The following is an 18,918-nucleotide window of genomic DNA, read 5'->3' as shown; positions in this document are numbered from 1 at the left end:
CCCTTGTATCCCTAATCTCTCCAAGACTTTTAACATAAATGTATGTTGAATTTTGTCAAATGCTTTTTCAGCATCTAATGAAATGATCATATGGTTTTTTTCTTTCAGTTTATTTATATGATGGATTACATTGATAGATTTTCGTATGTTGAACCAGCCCTGCATCTCAGGAATGAAGCCTACTTGATCATAATGGATAATTTTTCGGATGTGTTCTTGGATTCGGTTTGCCAGTATTTTGTTGAGGATTTTTGCGTCAATATTCATGAGTGAGATCGGCCTGTAATTCTCTTTCCTGGTTGAGTCTTTGTGTGGTTTTGGTATCAGAGTAACTGTAGCTTCATAAAAGGAATTTGGTAATGACCCTTCTGTTTCTATATTGTGGAATACATTGAGGAGTATAGGTATTAGGTCTTCTTGGAAGTTCTGGTAGAATTCCGCATTGAAACCATCTGGCCCTGGGCTTTTTTTGGTAGGGAGGTTTTTGATAACAGCTTCTAGTTCTTCGCGACTGACAGGTCTGTTTAGCTTGTTCACCTGGTCCTGATTTAATTTTGGTAAATCGTATTTATCTAAGAAAGTGTCCATTTCTTTTACATTTTCCAGTTTAGTGGCATACAAGCTTTTGTAGTAAGATCTAATGACTCTCTGAATTTCCTCTGTGTTTGTGGTTATGTCCCCCTTTTCATTTCTGATCTTATTAATTTGCAAATTTTCTCTCTGCCGTTTGATTAGTTTGGATAGGGGTTTGTCAATCTTGTTGATTTTTTCCAGGAACCAGCTTCTTGATTCATTGATTCTTTGGATTGTTTTTTGTGTTTCTATTTTGTTGATTTCAGCCCTCAGTTTGATTATTTCCAGTCTTCTACTCCTCCTAGGTGAGTCTGCTTCTTTTTTTTCTAGAGCTTTCAGGTGGGCTGTTAAGTCTCCAATATGTGCTTTCTCTGTTTTCTTTAAGTGGGCACTTAGTGCTATGAACTTTCCTCTCAGGACTGCTTTCATAGTGTCCCATAAGTTCGAGTATGTTGTTTCTTTATTTTCATTGAATTCAAGGAAGACTTTAATTTCTTTCTTTATTTCCTCCTTAATCCAGGTATGGTTCAGTAGTTGACTGTTAAGTTTCCATGAGTTTGTAGGCTTTCTGGGGGTAGCATTGTTGTTGAATTCTAACTTTAATGCATGGTGGTCTGATAAGACACAGGTGGTTAGTAATATTTTTTTGTAGCTGTGTAAGTTAGCTTTGTTACCAAGTATGTGGTCAATTTTCGAGAAGGTTCCATGAGCTGCAGAGAAAAAGGTATATTCTTTCCTATTTGGGTGGAATATTCTATAGATGTCTGTTAAGTCCATTTGCTTCATTACCTCCATTAATTCTCTAATTTCTCTGTTAGGTTTCTGTCTGATTGACCTGTCCATTGGTGAAAGAGGAGTGTTGAAGTCTCCTACTATTAGTGTGTGCGGTTTGATGGCTGCCTTGAATTTTAGCAATGTTTCTTTTACATACGTGGGTGCTTTTATATTAGGGGCATAGATATTCAGGATTGAGATTTCTTCCTGATGAATTTTTCCTGTTATGAGTATAAAATGTCCCTCTCCATCTCTTTTGATTGATTTAAGTTTGAAGTCAACTTTGTTAGAAATTAGTATGGCCACACCTGCTTGTTTCTTAGGTCCATTTGCTTGATAAGCCTTTTCCCAGCCCTTTACTCTGAGTAGGTGCCTGTCTTTGTGGTTGAGGTGTGTTTCTTGTAGACAGCAGAATGTTGGATCCTGTTTTCGTATCCAGTCTCTTAGCCTGTGCCTTTTTATAGGTGAGTTGAGTCCATTGACATTAAGTGATATTAATGACCAGTGGTTGTTAACTCCGGTCACTTTTTAAGTAGTAGGGTTTGTGTGTTTCCCTTCTTTGAGTTGCGCTGGTGAAGGGTCTCTAGATGTCTGAGTTATTGAGGTCTTTGTTGGACTCCTTGGTTAGTGATTTTCCTTCCATTATTTTCTGTAAGGCTGGATTTGTGGCTACGTATTGCTTAAATTTGTTTTTATCCTGGAAAATTTTGTTTTCTCCATTTATGGTGAACGAAAGCTTGGCTGGATATAGTAGTCTGGGCTTGCATCCATGGTCTCTTAGTTTTTGCAGTACATCTATCCAGGACCTTCTGGCTTTCATGGTTTCCATAGAGAAGTCAGGTGTAAGTCTGATAGGTTTACCTTTATAAGTAAGTTGGCCTTTTTCCTTTGCGGCTCTTAATATTCTTTCTTTATTCTGTATATTTTGTGTTTTGATTATTATATGGCGAGGGGATGTTTTTTTTTGATCCAGCCTATTTGGGGTTCTGTATGCCTCTTGAACCTTCATAGGTACATCCTTCTTCAGGTTGGGAAAGTTTTCTTCTATAATTTTGTTAAGTATATTTTCTGGACCGTTGAGCTGCACTTCTTCTCCTTCTTCTACTCCAATTATTCTTAGGTTTGGTCTTTTTATTGTGTCCCATATTTCCTGAATGTTTTGTGATGAGAGTTTGTTGGACTTGCTGTTTTCTTTGATCAGTGCGTTTATTTTCTCTATGTTATCCTCAGACTCTGAGATTCTTTCTTCTATCTCTTGTATTCTGCTGGTTATGCTTGTTTCTGTAGTCTCTATTCGTTTACCTAGATTTTCCATGTCCAGCCGGCCCTCTGTTTGTGTTTTCTTCTTTGCCTCCATTTCATTTTTCAAATCATGAACTGTTTCCATTATCTGCTTGATTGTTTTTCCTTGCTTTCCTAGGGTATCATTCACTGATTTACTCAATTCCTCGAACTTTCTGTTATACTTCTCATCCATTTCTATAAGGGCGTTTTTTATATGCTGTTTAAGGGTGTCAATCACTGTCATGAAGTCAGTTTTTTCTCCTTCTTCATGATTAAGGTGTTCATGTCCTCCTGTTGTGAGGTCACTGGCTTCTGGTGGTTTCGTGTTGTTCTTCAGATTGTTGGGTGAATTCTTGCATTGGCGTCTCCCCATCTCTTCCTTCCAATATTCTCCTATGGATCTTCTTTTACAGGATGAGGTCTTCTTGCCAACTGATGTACCTTCCAAGTGATGTCACTCCCCCGTGATGTTTCTCCTGGAGTCCAGTTCCGATCTCCTTGCTGCTTGGTTAGATTCGGGTTCAGTCCCAGCGCCCAGGCAGGCTGAACAGGGCGGCACTCTGCTCCAAGAAGGGAGGGATGGAGGGAGACAGGGGGTAGGGGGATCTGGATGTAAGCTGGATGGGATAGGAAGAGAGAGGAGGTACCGGGCAGTGTAGCCCTGTAGGTTGATCAGGAAGTGTAGGCGGGCTGTTCCCGGGTGCCGCAGCACTCGCTCACCACAATGATGTCTCACTAGGTGCCCTGATCGAAACTCCGTGCTGCTTGGTTCGCTCGCAGACAAAGGGCCCACCCTGCTTGCTGCAGGCGGGCTATGGGGACAAAGAAGCCCCCGAGCTCCCCTTTACCCTACGCTTGGGGTTGGGACCCAGCGCCCAAGCAGGCAGAGCAGGGAGGCTCTCTGCCACCAGGGAAGGGAGGGGGAAGAGAAACAGAGGGTGGGGGGATCTGGATGTAAGCTGGATGGGATAGGAAGAGATAGGAGGTACCGGGCAGTGTAGCCCTGTAGGTTGATCAGGAAGTGTAGGCGGGCTGTTCCCGGGTGCCGCAGCACTCACTCACCACAATGATGTCTCACTAGGTGCCCTGATCGAAACTCCGTGCTGCTTGGTTCGCTCGCAGACAAAGGGCCCACCCTGCTTGCTGCAGGCGGGCTATGGGGACAAAGAAGCCCCCGAGCTCCCCTTTACCCTATGCTTGGGGTTGGGACCCAGCGCCCAAGCAGGCAGAGCAGGGAGGCTCTCTGCCACCAGGGAAAGGGAGGGGGAAGAGAAACAGAGGGTGGGGGGATCTGGATGTAAGCTGGATGGGATAGGAAGAGATAGGAGGTACCGGGCAGTGTAGCCCTGTAGGTTGATCAGGAAGTGTAGGCGGGCTGTTCCCGGGTGCCGCAGCACTCACTCACCACAATGATGTCTCACTAGGTGCCCTGATCGAAACTCCGTGCTGCTTGGTTCGCACGCAGACAAAGGGACCACCCTGCTTGCTGCAGGCGGGCTATGGGGACAAAGAAGCCCCCGAGCTCCCCTTTACCCTATGCTTGGGGTTGGGACCCAGCGCCCAAGCAGGCAGAGCAGGGAGGCTCTCTGCCACCAGGGAAGGGAGGGGGAAGAGAAACAGAGGGTGGGGGGATCTGGATGTAAGCTGGATGGGATAGGAAGAGAGAGGAGGTACCGGGCAGTGTAGCCCTGTAGGTTGATCAGGAAGTGTAGGCGGGCTGTTCCCGGGTGCCGCAGCACTCGCTCACCACAATGATGTCTCACTAGGTGCCCTGATGAAACTCCGTGCTGCTTGGTTCGCTCGCAGACAAAGGGCCCACCCTGCTTGCTGCAGGCAGGCTATGGGGACAAAGAAGCCCCCGAGCTCCCCTTTACCCTACGCTTGGGGTTGGGACCCAGCGCCCAAGCAGGCAGAGCAGGGAGGCTCTCTGCCACCAGGGAAAAAGAGGGGGAAGAGAAACAGAGGGTGGGGGGATCTGGATGTAAGCTGGATGGGATAGGAAGAGATAGGAGGTACCGGGCAGTGTAGCCCTGTAGGTGGATCAGGAAGTGTAGGCGGGCTGTTCCCGGGTGCCGCAGCACTCACTCACCACAATGATGTCTCACTAGGTGCCCTGATGAAACTCCGTGCTGCTTGGTTCGCTCGCAGACAAAGGGCCCACCCTGCTTGCTGCAGGCGGGCTATGGGGACAAAGAAGCCCCCGAGCTCCCCTTTACCCTATGCTTGGGGTTGGGACCCAGCGCCCAAGCAGGCAGAGCAGGGAGGCTCTCTGCCACCAGGGAAGGGAGGGGGAAGAGAAACAGAGGGTGGGGGGATCTGGATGTAAGCTGGATGGGATAGGAAGAGAGAGGAGGTACCGGGCAGTGTAGCCCTGTAGGTTGATCAGGAAGTGTAGGCGGGCTGTTCCCGGGTGCCGCAGCACTCGCTCACCACAATGATGTCTCACTAGGTGCCCTGATCGAAACTCCGTGCTGCTTGGTTCGCTCGCAGACAAAGGGCCCACCCTGCTTGCTGCAGGCGGGCTATGGGGACAAAGAAGCCCCCGAGCTCCCCTTTACCCTACGCTTGGGGTTGGGACCCAGCGCCCAAGCAGGCAGAGCAGGGAGGCTCTCTGCCACCAGGGAAAGGGAGGGGGAAGAGAAACAGAGGGTGGGGGGATCTGGATGTAAGCTGGATGGGATAGGAAGAGATAGGAGGTACCGGGCAGTGTAGCCCTGTAGGTTGATCAGGAAGTGTAGGCGGGCTGTTCCCGGGTGCCGCAGCACTCACTCACCACAATGATGTCTCACTAGGTGCCCTGATCGAAACTCCGTGCTGCTTGGTTCGCTGGCAGACAAAGGGCCCACCCTGCTTGCTGCAGGCGGGCTATGGGGACAAAGAAGCCCCCGAGCTCCCCTTTACCCTATGCTTGGGGTTGGGACCCAGCGCCCAAGCAGGCAGAGCAGGGAGGCTCTCTGCCACCAGGGAAGGGAGGGGGAAGAGAAACAGAGGGTGGGGGGATCTGGATGTAAGCTGGATGGGATAGGAAGAGAGAGGAGGTACCGGGCAGTGTAGCCCTGTAGGTTGATCAAGAAGTGTAGGCGGGCTGTTCCCGGGTGCCGCAGCACTCACTCACCACAATGATGTCTCACTAGGTGCCCTGATGAAACTCCGTGCTGCTTGGTTCGCTCGCAGACAAAGGGCCCACCCTGCTTGCTGCAGGCGGGCTATGGGGACAAAGAGCCCCCAAGCTCCCCTTTACCCTACGCTTGGGGTTGGGACCCAGCGCCCAAGCAGGCAGAGCAGGGAGGCTCTCTGCCACCAGGGAAAGGGAGGGGGAAGAGAAACAGAGGGTGGGGGGATCTGGATGTAAGCTGGATGGGATAGGAAGAGATAGGAGGTACCGGGCAGTGTAGCCCTGTAGGTTGATCCTGACAGTGTGTTTTAATGCAGAGTGAGACAGTGTGTTCCTAGAGCAGAGTGAAGACTGTCTTCCTAATGCAGAGTGAGGACAGTGTGTTCCTAGAACAGAGTGAAGACAGTGTGTTCCTAGTGCAGAGTTATGGTGTATATGCATGGAACAGAGTGAAGACAGTGTGTTCCTATGGCAGAGTTGCGGTGTATATGCATGGAGCAGAGTGAAGACAGTGTGTTTCTAAAGCAGAGTGAAGACAGTGTGTTCTTAATGCAGAGTGAAGACAGTGTGTTCCTAGAGCTGAGTGAAGACAGTGTTTTTCTAGAGCAGAGTAAAGACAGTGTGTTCCTAATCTAAAGTGAATACTGTGTTCCTAGAGCAGAATTAAAAATTGTGTTCCTAATGCAGAGTGAAGACAGTGTGTTCCTAGAACAGAGTGAAGACAGTGTGTTTCTAACGCAGAGTGAAGACAGTGTGTTCTTAATGCAGAGTGAAGACAGTGTGTTCCTAGAGCAGAGTGAAGACAGTGTATTCCTAGAGCAGAATGAAGACTGTGTGTTCCTAGAGCAGTGTGAAGACAGTGTGTTCCTAGAGCAGAGTGAAGACAGTGTGTTCCTAGAGCAGAGTGAAGACAGTGTGTTCCTAACGCATAGTTGCAGTGTATGTGCATGGAGCAGAGTAAAGACAGTGTATTCCTAGAGAAGAGTGAAGACAGTGTGTTCCTAATGCAGAATGAAGACACAGTGTTCCTAGAGCAGAGTGAAGACAGTGTGTTCCTAGAGGAGAGTGAAGACAGTGTGTTCCTAATGCAGAGTGAAGACAGTGTGTTCCTAGAGCAGTGTGAATACAGTGTGTTCCTAGAGCAGAGTGAAGACAGTGTGTTCCTAGAGTAGAGTGATGACAGTGTGTTCCAAAAGCAGAGTTGCTGTGTATGTGCATGGAGCAGAGTGAAGACAGTGTATTCCTAGAGCAGAGTGAAGACAGTGTGTTCTTAGAAGAGAGTGAAGACAGTGTGTTCCTAACGCAGAGTGAAGACAGTGTGTTCCTAACGCAGAGTGAAGACAGTGTGTTCCTAATGCAGAGTGAAGACAGTGTGTTCCTAGAGCATATTTGCGGTATATATGCATGGAGCAGAGTGAAGACAGTGTGTTCCTAGAGCAGAGTGAAGACAGTGTGTTCCTAATGCAGAGTGGAGACACTGTGTTACTAGAGCAGAGTGAAGACAGTGTGTTCCTAGAGCAGAGTGAAGACAGTTTGTTCCTAATGCAGAGTGAAGACTGTCTTCCTAGAGCAGAGTGAAGACAGTGTGTTCATAGAGCAGAGTGAAGACAGTGTGTTCGTAGAGCAGATTGAAGACAGTGTGTTCCTAAGGCAGAGTGAAGACAGTGTGTTCCTAATGCAGATATTCTGTGTATGTGCATGGAGAATAGTGAAGACAGTGTGTTCCTAATGCAGAATGAAGACAGTGTATTCCTAGAGCAGAGTGAAGACAGTGTGTTCCTAATGCAGAGTTGCGGTTTATGTGCATAGAGCAGAGTGAAGACAGTGTATTCCTAGAACAGAGTGAAGACAGTGTGTATCTAATGCAGAGTGAAGATACTGTGTTCCTAGAGCAGAGTGAAGACAGTGTGTGCCTAGAGCAGAGTGAACACAGTGTGTTCCTAACGCAGAGTGGCGGTGTATGTGCATGGAATAGAGTGAAGACACTGTGTTCCTAGAGAAGATTGAAGACAGTATATTCCTTATGCAGAGTGAAGACAGTGTGTTCCTAGAGCAGAATGAAGACAGTGTGTTCCTAACGCAGAGTGAATACAGTGTGTTCCTAAAGCAGACTTGCGGTGTATGTGCATGGAGCAGAATGAAGACAGTGTTTTCTTGGAGCAGAGTGAAGACAGTGTGTTCCTAATGCAGAGTGAAGACTGTGTTCCTAGAGCAGAGTGAAGACAGTGTGTTCCTAATGCAGAGTGAAGACAGTGTGTTCCTAGAGCAGAGTGATGACAGGGTGTTCCTAGAGCTGAGTAAAGACAGTGTGTTCTTAATGCAGAGTGAAGACACTGTGTTCCTAGAGCAGAGTGAAGAGAGTGTGTTCCAAACCCAGAGTTGCAGTGTATATGCATGGAGCAGAGTGAAGACAGTGTGTTCCTAGAGCAGAATGAAGACAGTGTGTTCCTAACGCAGAGTGAATACAGTGTGTTCCTAAAGCAGACTTGCGGTGTATGTGCATGGAGCAGAATGAAGACAGTGTGTTCTTGGAGCAGAGTGAAGACAGTGTGTTCCTAATGCAGAGTGAAGACTGTGTTCCTAGAGCAGAGTGAAGACAGTGTGTTCCTAATGCAGAGTGAAGACAGTGTGTTCCTAGAGCAGATTGATGACAGGGTGTTCCTAGAGCAGAGTGAAGACAGTGTGTTCTTAATGCAGAGTGAAGACACTGTGTTCCTAGAGCAGAGTGAAGAGAGTGTGTTCCAAACCCAGAGTTGCAGTGTATATGCATGGAGCAGAGTGAAGACAGTGTGTTTTTATTTATTTATTTATTTATTTTTTTGAAAGTGTGTTTTTAATGCAGAGTGAGACAGTGTGTTCCTAGAGCAGAGTGAAGACATTGTCTTCCTAATGTAGAGTGAGGACAGTGTGTTCCTAGAGCAGAGTGAAGACAGGGTGTTCCTAATGCAGAGTGTAGACAGTGTGTTCCTAGTGCAGAGTTGTGGTGTATATGCATGGAGCAGAGTGAAGACAGTGTGTTCCTAGATGAGAGTGAAGACAGTGTGTTCCTAGAGCAGTGTGAAGACAGTGTATTCGTAAGCCGATTGAAGACAGTGTGTTTTTAATGCAGAGTGATGACAGTGTGTTCCTAGAGCATAGTGAAGACAGTGTGTTCCTAATGCAGAGTTGCGATGTATGTGCATGGTGCAGAGTGATGACAGTGTGTTCCTAGAGCAGAATGAAGACAGTGTGTTCCTAAGGCACAGTGAAGACAGTGTGTTTCTAATGCAGAGTGAAGACAGTGTGTTCCTAGAACGGAGTGAATACAGTGTTTTCCTAGAGCAGAGTGAAGACAGTGTGTTCCTAATCCAAAGTGAATACTTTGTTCCTAGAGCAGAATTAAAAAAGTGTTTTCCTAATGCAGATTGAAGACAGTGTGTTCCTCGAGCAGAGTAAAGACATTGTGTTCCTAATGCAGAGTGGAGACACTGTGTTCCTAGAGCAGAGTGAAGACAGTGTGTTCCTAGAGCAGAGTGAAGACAGTTTGTTCCTAATGCAGAGTGAAGACTGTCTTCCTAGAGCAGAGTGAAGACAGTGTGTTCATAGAGCAGAGAGAAGACAGTGTGTTCGTAGAGCAGATTGAAGACAGTGTGTTCCTAAGGCAGAGTGAAGACAGTGTGTTCCTAATGCAGACATTCTGTGTATGTGCATGGAGAATAGTGAAGACAGTGTGTTCCTAATGCAGAATGAAGACAGTGTATTCCTAGAGCAGAGTGAAGAGAGTGTGTTCCAAACCCAGAGTTGCAGTGTATATGCATGGAGCAGAGTGAAGACAGTGTGTTCCTAGAGCAGAATGAAGACACTGTGTTCCTAACGCAGAGTGAATACAGTGTGTTCCTAAAGCAGACTTGCGATGTATGTGCATGGAGCAGAAAGAAGACAGTGTGTTCTTGGAGCAGAGTGAAGACAGTGTGTTCCTAATGCAGAGTGAAGACTGTGTTCCTAGAGCAGAGTGAAGACAGTGTGTTCCTAATGCAGAGTGAAGACAGTGTGTTCCTAGAGCAGATTGATGACAGGGTGTTCCTAGAGCAGAGTGAAGACAGTGTGTTCTTAATGCAGAGTGAAGACACTGTGTTCCTAGAGCAGAGTGTAGAGAGTGTGTTCCAAACCCAGAGTTGCAGTGTATATGCATGGAGCAGAGTGAAGACAGTGTGTTCCTAGAGAAGACTGAAGACTGTGTTCCTAAGGCAGAGTGAAGACAGTGTGTTTTTATTTATTTATTTTTTTTTTTTGAAAGTGTGTTTTTAATGCAGAGTGAGACAGTGTGTTCCTAGAGCAGAGGGAAGACATTGTCTTCCTAATGTAGAGTGAGGACAGTGTGTTCCTAGAGCAGAGTGAAGACAGTGTGTTCCTAATGCAGAGTGTAGACAGTGTGTTCCTAGTGCAGAGTTGTGGTGTATATGCATGGAGCAGAGTGAAGACAGTGTGTTCATAGATGAGAGTGAAGACAGTGTGTTCCTAGAGCAGAGTGACGACAGTGTGTTCCTAATGCAGAGTGAAGACAGTGTATTCCTAGAGCGGAGTGAAGACAGTGTGTTCGTAACACAGAGTAGCTGTTTATGTGCATGGAACAGAGAGTGAAGACAGTGTGTTCCTAGAGCAGAGTGAAGAGAGTTTGTTCCTAGAGCAGAGTGACGACACTGTGTTCCTAGAGCACAGTGAAGACAGTGTGTTCCTAACGCAGAGTGAACACCGTGTGTTCCTGATGCAGAGTGAAGACTGTGTTCCTAGAGCAGTGTGAAGACAGTGTGTTCCTAGCGCAGAGTGAAAACAGTTTGTACTTAATGCAGAGTGAAGACAGTGTATTCCTAGAGCAGAGTGAAGTCAGTTTGTTCCTAACGCTGTGTGAAGACAGTGTGTTCCTTACGCAGAGTTGGGGTTTATATGCATGGAACAGAGTGATGAAAGTGTGTTCCTAGACAGAGTGAAGACAGTGTGTTCTTAATGCAGAGTGAAGACACTGTGTTCCTAGAGCAGAGTGAACACAGTGTGTTCCTAGAGCAGAGTGAAGACAGTGTGTTCGTAATGCAGAGTGAAGACAGTGTGTTCCTAGAGCAGAGTGAAGACAGTGTGTTCCTAACGCGGAGTTGCGGTGTATGTGCATGGAGCAGAGTGAAGACAGTGTGTTCCTAGAGCAGAGTGAAGACAGTATATTCCTAACGCAGAGTGAAGACAGTGTGTTCCTAGAGCAGAATGAACAGTGTGTACCTAACCAAAATGAAGACAGTGTGTTCCTAAAGCAGAGTTGTGGTGGATGTGCATGGAGCAAAGTGAAGACAGTTTGTTCCTAGAACAGAGTAAAGACAGTGTGTTCTTAATGCAGAATGAAGACTGCGTGTTCCTAATGCAGAGTGAAGACAGTGTATTCCTAACGCAGAGTGAAGACAGTGTGTTCTTAATTCAGAGTGAAGACAGTGTGTTCCTAGAGCAGAGTGAAGACACTGTGTTCCTAGAGCAGAGTGAAGACAGTGAGTTCCTAATGCAGAGTGAAGACAGTGTGTTCCTAGAGCAGAGTGAAGACAGTGTGTTCCTAACGCAGAGTAGCTGTGTATGTGCATGGAACAGAGAGTGAAGACAGTGTGTTCCTAGAGCAGAGTGAAGACAGTGTGTTCTTAGAGCAGAGTGAAGACTCTGTGTTCCTAGAGCACAGTGAAGACAGTGTGTTCCTAAGGCAGAGTGAACACCGTGTGTTCCTGATGCAGAGTGAAGACTGTGTTCCTAGAGCAGTGTGAAGACAGTGTGTTCCTAATGCAGAGTGAAGACTGTGTGTTCCTAGAGCAGAGTGAAGACATTGTGTTCCTAAAGAAGAGTGAAGACAGTGTCTTCTTAATGCAGAGTGAAAACAATGTGTTTCTAACGCAGAGTGAAGACTGTGTGTTCCTAATGCAGAGTGAAGACAGTGTGTACTTAATGCAGAGTGAAGACAGTGTATTCCTAGAGCAGAGTGAAGACAGTTTGTTCCTAACGCTGTGTGAAGACAGTGTGTTCCTAGAGCAGAGTGAAGACAGTGTATTCCTAGAGCAGAGTAAAGACAATGTGTTCCAAGGGCAGAGTGAAGACAGTGTGTTCCTAACGCAAAATGAAGACAGTGTGTTCCTTACGCAGATTTGCGTTTTATATGCATGGAACAGAGTGATGAATGTGTGTTCCTAGAGCAGAGTGAAGGCAGTGTTTTCCTAATGCAGAGTGAAGACAGTGTGTTCTTAGAGCAGAGTGAAGACAGTGTGTTCCTAACGCGGAGTTGCGGTGTATGTGCATGGAGCAGAGTGAAGACAGTGTGTTCCTAGAGCAGAGTCTAGACAGTATATTCCTAATGCAGAGTGAAGACAGTGTGTTCCTAGAGCAGAATTAACAGTGTGTTCCTAACGCAGAATGAAGACAGTGTGTTCTTAAAGCAGAGTTGCGGTGGATGTGCATTGAGCAAAGTGAAGACAGTTTGTTCCTAGAACAGAGTAAAGACAGTGTGTTCTTAATGCAGAATGAAGACTGAGTGTTCCTAATGCAGAGTCAACACAGTGTGTTCCTAACGCAGAGTGAAGACAGTGTGTCCTTAATGCAGAGTGAAGACAGTGTGTTCCTATAGCGGAGTGAAGACAGTGTGTTCGTAACGCAGAGTAGCTGTTCATGTGCATGGAACAAAGAGTGAAGACAGTGTGTTCCTAGAGCAGAGTGAAGACAGTGTGTTCCTAAAGCAGAGTGAAGACACTGTGTTCCTAGAGGACAGTGAAGACAGTGTGTTCCTAACGCAGAGTGAACACCGTGTGTTCCTGATGCAGAGTGAAGACTGTGTTCCTAGAGCAGTGTGAAGACAGTGTGTTCCTAATGCAGAGTGAAGACAGTGTGTACTTAATGCAGTTGAAGACAGTGTATTCCTAGAGCAGAGTGAAGTCAGTTTGTTCCTAACGCTGTGTGAAGACAGTGTGTTCCTAGAGCAGGTGAAGACAGTGTATTCCTAGAGCAGAGTGAAGACAATGTGTTCCAAGAACAGAGTGAAGACAGTGTGTTCCTAGAGCAGAGTGAAGACAGTGTTTTCATAACGCAGAATGAAGACAGTGTGTTCCTAGAGCAGAGTGAAGACAGTGTGTTCCTTACGCATAGTTGCGGTTTATATGCATGGAACAGAGTGATGAAAGTGTGTTCCTAGACAGAGTGAAGACAGTGTGTTCTTAATGCAGAGTGAAGACACTGTGTTCCTAGAGCAGAGTGAACACAGTGTGTTCCTAGAGCAGAGTGAAGGCAGTGTGTTCCTAATGCAGAGTGAAGACAGTGTGTTCCTAGAGCAGAGTGAAGACAGTGTGTTCCTAACGCGGAGTTGCGGTGTATGTGCATGGAGCAGAGTGAAGACAGTATATTCCTAACGCAGAGTGAAGACAGTGTGTTCCTAGAGCAGAATGAATAGTGTGTACCTAACCAAAATGAAGACAGTGTGTTCCTAAAGCAGAGTTGTGGTGGATGTGCATGGAGCAAAGTGAAGACAGTTTGTTCCTAGAACAGAGTAAAGACAGTGTGTTCTTATTGCCTAATGAAGACTGAGTGTTCCTAATGCAGAGTGAAGACAGTGTGTTCCTAAAGAGTGAAGACAATGTGTTCTTAATTCAGAGTGAAGACAGTGTGTTCGTAGAGCAGAGTGAAGACAGTGTGTTCCTAATGCAGAGTGAAGACAGTGTGTTCCTAGAGCAGAGTGAAGACACTGTGTTCCTAGAGCAGAGTGAAGACAGTGTGTTCCTAATGCAGAGTGAAGACAGTGTGTTCCTAGAGCAGAGTGATGACAGTGTGTTCCTAACGCAGAGTAGCTGTGTATGTGCATGGAACAGAGAGTGAAGACAGTGTGTTCCTAGAGCAGAGTGAAGACAGTGTTTTCTTAGAGCAGAGTGAAGACACTGTGTTCCTAGAGCACAGTGAAGACAGTGTGTTCCTAAGGCAGAGTGAACACCGTGTGTTCCTGATGCAGAGTGAAGACTGTGTTCCTAGAGCAGTGTGAAGACAGTGTGTTCCTAATGCAGAGTGAAGACTGTGTGTTCCTAGAGCAGAGTGAAGTCATTGTGTTCCTAAAGAAGAGTGAAGACAGTGTCTTCTTAATGCAGAGTGAAAACAATGTGTTTCTAACGCAGAGTGAAGACTGTGTGTTCCTAATGCAGAGTGAAGACAGTGTGTACTTAATGCAGAGTGAAGACAGTGTATTCCTAGAGCAGAGTGAAGACAGTTTGTTCCTAACGCTGTGTGAAGACAGTGTGTTCCTAGAGCAGAGTGAAGACAGTGTATTCCTAGGACAGAGTAAAGACAATGTGTTCCAAGAGCAGAGTGAAGACAGTGTGTTCCTAACGCAAAATGAAGACAGTGTGTTCCTAGAGCATAGTGAAGACAGTGTGTTCCTTACGCAGATTTGCGTTTTATATGCATGGGACAGAGTGATGAAAGTGTGTTCCTAGAGCAGAGTGAAGACAGTGTGTTCTTAATGCAGAGTGAAGACACTGTGTTCCTAGAGCAGAGTGAACACAGTGTGTTCCTAGAGCAGAGTGAAGGCAGTGTGTTCCTAATGCAGAGTGAAGACAGTGTTTTCTTAGAGCAGAGTGAAGACAGTGTGTTCCTAACGCGGAGTTGCGGTGTATGTGCATGGAGCAGAGTGAAGACAGTGTGTTCCTAGAGCAGAGTGAAGACAGTATATTCCTAACGCAGAGTGAAGACAGTGTGTTCCTAGAGCAGAATGAACAGTGTGTACCTAACGCAGAATGAAGACAGTGTGTTCTTAAAGCAGAGTTGCGGTGGATGTGCATTGAGCAAAGTGAAGACAGTTTGTTCCTAGAACAGAGTAAAGGCAGTGTGTTCCTAATGCAGAATTAAGACTGAGTGTTCCTAATGCAGAGTCAACACAGTGTGTTCCTAACGCAGAGTGAAGACAGTGTGTTCTTAATGCAGAGTGAAGACAGTGTGTTCCTATAGCGGAGTGAAGACAGTGTGTTCATAACGCAGAGTAGATGTTTATGTGCATGGAACAGAGAGTGAAGACAGTGTGTTCCTAGAGCAGAGTGAAGACAGTGTGTTCCTAAAGCAGAGTGAAGACACTGTGTTCCTAGAGCACAGTGAAGACAGTGTGTTCCTAACGCAGAGTGAACACCGTGTGTTCCTGATGCAGAGTGAAGACTGTGTTCCTAGAGCAGTGTGAAGACAGTGTGTTCCTAATGCAGAGTGAAGACAGTGTGTACTTAATGCAGAGTGAAGACAGTGTATTCCTAGAGCAGATTGAAGTCAGTTTGTTCCTAACGCTGTGTGAAGACAGTGTGTTCCTAGAGCAGAGTGAAGACAGTGTATTCCTAGAGCAGAGTGAAGACAATGTGTTCCAAGAACAGAGTGAAGACAGTGTGTTCCTAGAGCAGAGTGAAGACAGTGTGTTCATAACGCAGAATGAAGACAGTGTGTTCCTAGAGCATAGTGAAGACAGTGTGTTCCTTACGCAGAGTTGCGGTTTATATGCATGGAACAGAGTGATGAAAGTGTGTTCCTAGACAGAGTGAAGACAGTGTGTTCTTAATGCAGAGTGAAGACACTGTGTTCCTAGAGCAGAGTGAACACAGTGTGTTCCTAGAGCAGAGTGAAGACAGTGTGTTCCTAATGCAGAGTGAAGACAGTGTGTTCCTAGAGCAGAGTGAAGACAGTGTGTTCCTAACGCGGAGTTGCGGTGTATGTGCATGGAGCAGAGTGAAGACAGTGTGTTCCTAGAGCAGAGTGAAGACAGTATATTCCTAACGCAGAGTGAAGACAGTGTGTTCCTAGAGCAGAATGAACAGTGTGTACCTAACCAAAATGAAGACAGTGTGTTCCTAAAGCAGAGTTGCGGTGGAGCAATGTGAAGACAGTTTGTTCCTAGAACAGAGTGAAGACAGTGTGTTCTTAATGCAGAATGAAGACTGAGTGTTCCTAATGCAGAGTGAAGACAGTGTGTTCTTAACGCAGAGTGAAGACAGTGTGTTCTTAATTCAGAGGGAAGACAGTGTGTTTGTAGAGCAGAGTGAAGACAGTGTGTTCCTAGAGCAAAGTGAAGACAGTGTGTTCCTAATGCAGAGTGAAGACAGTGTGTTCCTAGAGCGGAGTGAAGACAGTTTGTTCCTAACTCTGTGTGAAGACAGTGTGTTCCTAGAGCAGAGTGAAGACAGTGTATTCCTAGAGCAGAGTAAAGACAATGTGTTCCAAGAGCAGAGTGAAGACAGTGTGTTCCTAACGCAAAATGAAGACAGTGTGTTCCTAGAGCATAGTGAAGACAGTGTGATCCTTACGCAGATTTGCGTTTTATATGCATGGAACAGAGTGATGAAAGTGTGTTCCTAGAGCAGAGTGAAGACAGTGTGTTCTTAATGCAGAGTGAAGACACTGTGTTCCTAGAGCAGAGTGAACACAGTGTGTTCCTAGAGCAGAGTGAAGGCAGTGTGTTCCTAATGCAGAGTGAAGACAGTGTGTTCCTAGAGCAGAGTGAAGACAGTGTGTTTCTAACGCGGAGTTGCGGTGTATGTGCATGGAGTAGAGTGAAGACAGTGTGTTCCTAGAGCAGAGTGAAGACAGTATATTCCTAACGCAGAGTGAATACAGTGTGTTCCTAGAGCAGAATGAACAGTGTGTACCTAACGCAGAATGAAGACAGTGTGTTCTTAAAGCAGTGTTGCGGTGGATGTGCATTGAGCAAAGTGAAGACAGTTTGTTCCTAGAACAGAGTAAAGGCAGTGTGTTCTTAATGCAGAATGAAGACTGAGTATTCCTAATGCAGAGTCAACACAGTTTGTTCCTAATGCAGAGTGAAGACAGTGTGTTTTTAATTCAGAGTGAAGACAGTGTGTTCCTAGAGCAGAGTGACGACAGTGTGTTCCTAATGCAGAGTGAAGACAGTGTATTCCTAGAGCGGAGTGAAGACAGTGTGTTCGTAACGCAGAGTAGCTGTTTATGTGCATGGAACAGAGAGTGAAGACAGTGTGTTCCTAGAGCAGAGTGAAGAGAGTTTGTTCCTAGAGCAGAGTGACGACACTGTGTTCCTAGAGCACAGTGAAGACAGTGTGTTCCTAACGCAGAGTGAACACCGTGTGTTCCTGATGCAGAGTGAAGACTGTGTTCCTAGAGCAGTGTGAAGACAGTGTGTTCCTAGCGCAGAGTGAAAACAGTTTGTACTTAATGCAGAGTGAAGACAGTGTATTCCTAGAGCAGAGTGAAGTCAGTTTGTTCCTAACGCTGTGTGAAGACAGTGTGTTCCTTACGCAGAGTTGGGGTTTATATGCATGGAACAGAGTGATGAAAGTGTGTTCCTAGACAGAGTGAAGACAGTGTGTTCTTAATGCAGAGTGAAGACACTGTGTTCCTAGAGCAGAGTGAACACAGTGTGTTCCTAGAGCAGAGTGAAGACAGTGTGTTCGTAATGCAGAGTGAAGACAGTGTGTTCCTAGAGCAGAGTGAAGACAGTGTGTTCCTAACGCGGAGTTGCGGTGTATGTGCATGGAGCAGAGTGAAGACAGTGTGTTCCTAGAGCAGAGTGAAGACAGTATATTCCTAACGCAGAGTGAAGACAGTGTGTTCCTAGAGCAGAATGAACAGTGTGTACCTAACCAAAATGAAGACAGTGTGTTCCTAAAGCAGAGTTGTGGTGGATGTGCATGGAGCAAAGTGAAGACAGTTTGTTCCTAGAACAGAGTAAAGACAGTGTGTTCTTAATGCAGAATGAAGACTGCGTGTTCCTAATGCAGAGTGAAGACAGTGTATTCCTAACGCAGAGTGAAGACAGTGTGTTCTTAATTCAGAGTGAAGACAGTGTGTTCCTAGAGCAGAGTGAAGACACTGTGTTCCTAGAGCAGAGTGAAGACAGTGAGTTCCTAATGCAGAGTGAAGACAGTGTGTTCCTAGAGCAGAGTGAAGACAGTGTGTTCCTAACGCAGAGTAGCTGTGTATGTGCATGGAACAGAGAGTGAAGACAGTGTGTTCCTAGAGCAGAGTGAAGACAGTGTGTTCTTAGAGCAGAGTGAAGACTCTGTGTTCCTAGAGCACAGTGAAGACAGTGTGTTCCTAAGGCAGAGTGAACACCGTGTGTTCCTGATGCAGAGTGAAGACTGTGTTCCTAGAGCAGTGTGAAGACAGTGTGTTCCTAATGCAGAGTGAAGACTGTGTGTTCCTAGAGCAGAGTGAAGACATTGTGTTCCTAAAGAAGAGTGAAGACAGTGTCTTCTTAATGCAGAGTGAAAACAATGTGTTTCTAACGCAGAGTGAAGACTGTGTGTTCCTAATGCAGAGTGAAGACAGTGTGTACTTAATGCAGAGTGAAGACAGTGTATTCCTAGAGCAGAGTGAAGACAGTTTGTTCCTAACGCTGTGTGAAGACAGTGTGTTCCTAGAGCAGAGTGAAGACAGTGTATTCCTAGAGCAGAGTAAAGACAATGTGTTCCATGGGCAGAGTGAAGACAGTGTGTTCCTAACGCAAAATGAAGACAGTGTGTTCCTTACGCAGATTTGCGTTTTATATGCATGGAACAGAGTGATGAATGTGTGTTCCTAGAGCAGAGTGAAGGCAGTGTTTTCCTAATGCAGAGTGAAGACAGTGTGTTCTTAGAGCAGAGTGAAGACAGTGTGTTCCTAACGCGGAGTTGCGGTGTATGTGCATGGAGCAGAGTGAAGACAGTGTGTTCCTAGAGCAGAGTCTAGACAGTATATTCCTAATGCAGAGTGAAGACAGTGTGTTCCTAGAGCAGAATGAACAGTGTGTTCCTAACGCAGAATGAAGACAGTGTGTTCTTAAAGCAGAGTTGCGGTGGATGTGCATTGAGCAAAGTGAAGACAGTTTGTTCCTAGAACAGAGTAAAGACAGTGTGTTCTTAATGCAGAATGAAGACTGAGTGTTCCTAATGCAGAGTCAACACAGTGTGTTCCTAACGCAGAGTGAAGACAGTGTGTCCTTAATGCAGAGTGAAGACAGTGTGTTCCTATAGCGGAGTGAAGACAGTGTGTTCGTAACGCAGAGTAGCTGTTCATGTGCATGGAACAAAGAGTGAAGACAGTGTGTTCCTAGAGCAGTTGAAGACAGTGTGTTCCTAAAGCAGAGTGAAGACACTGTGTTCCTAGAGGACAGTGAAGACAGTGTGTTCCTAACGCAGAGTGAACACCGTGTG

This window comes from Microtus pennsylvanicus, chromosome 2 (assembly GCF_037038515.1).
Source record: "Microtus pennsylvanicus isolate mMicPen1 chromosome 2, mMicPen1.hap1, whole genome shotgun sequence".
In the NCBI taxonomy this organism is placed as follows: domain Eukaryota; kingdom Metazoa; phylum Chordata; class Mammalia; order Rodentia; family Cricetidae; genus Microtus; species Microtus pennsylvanicus.
Note: the sequence above shows the minus strand (reverse complement) of the source record.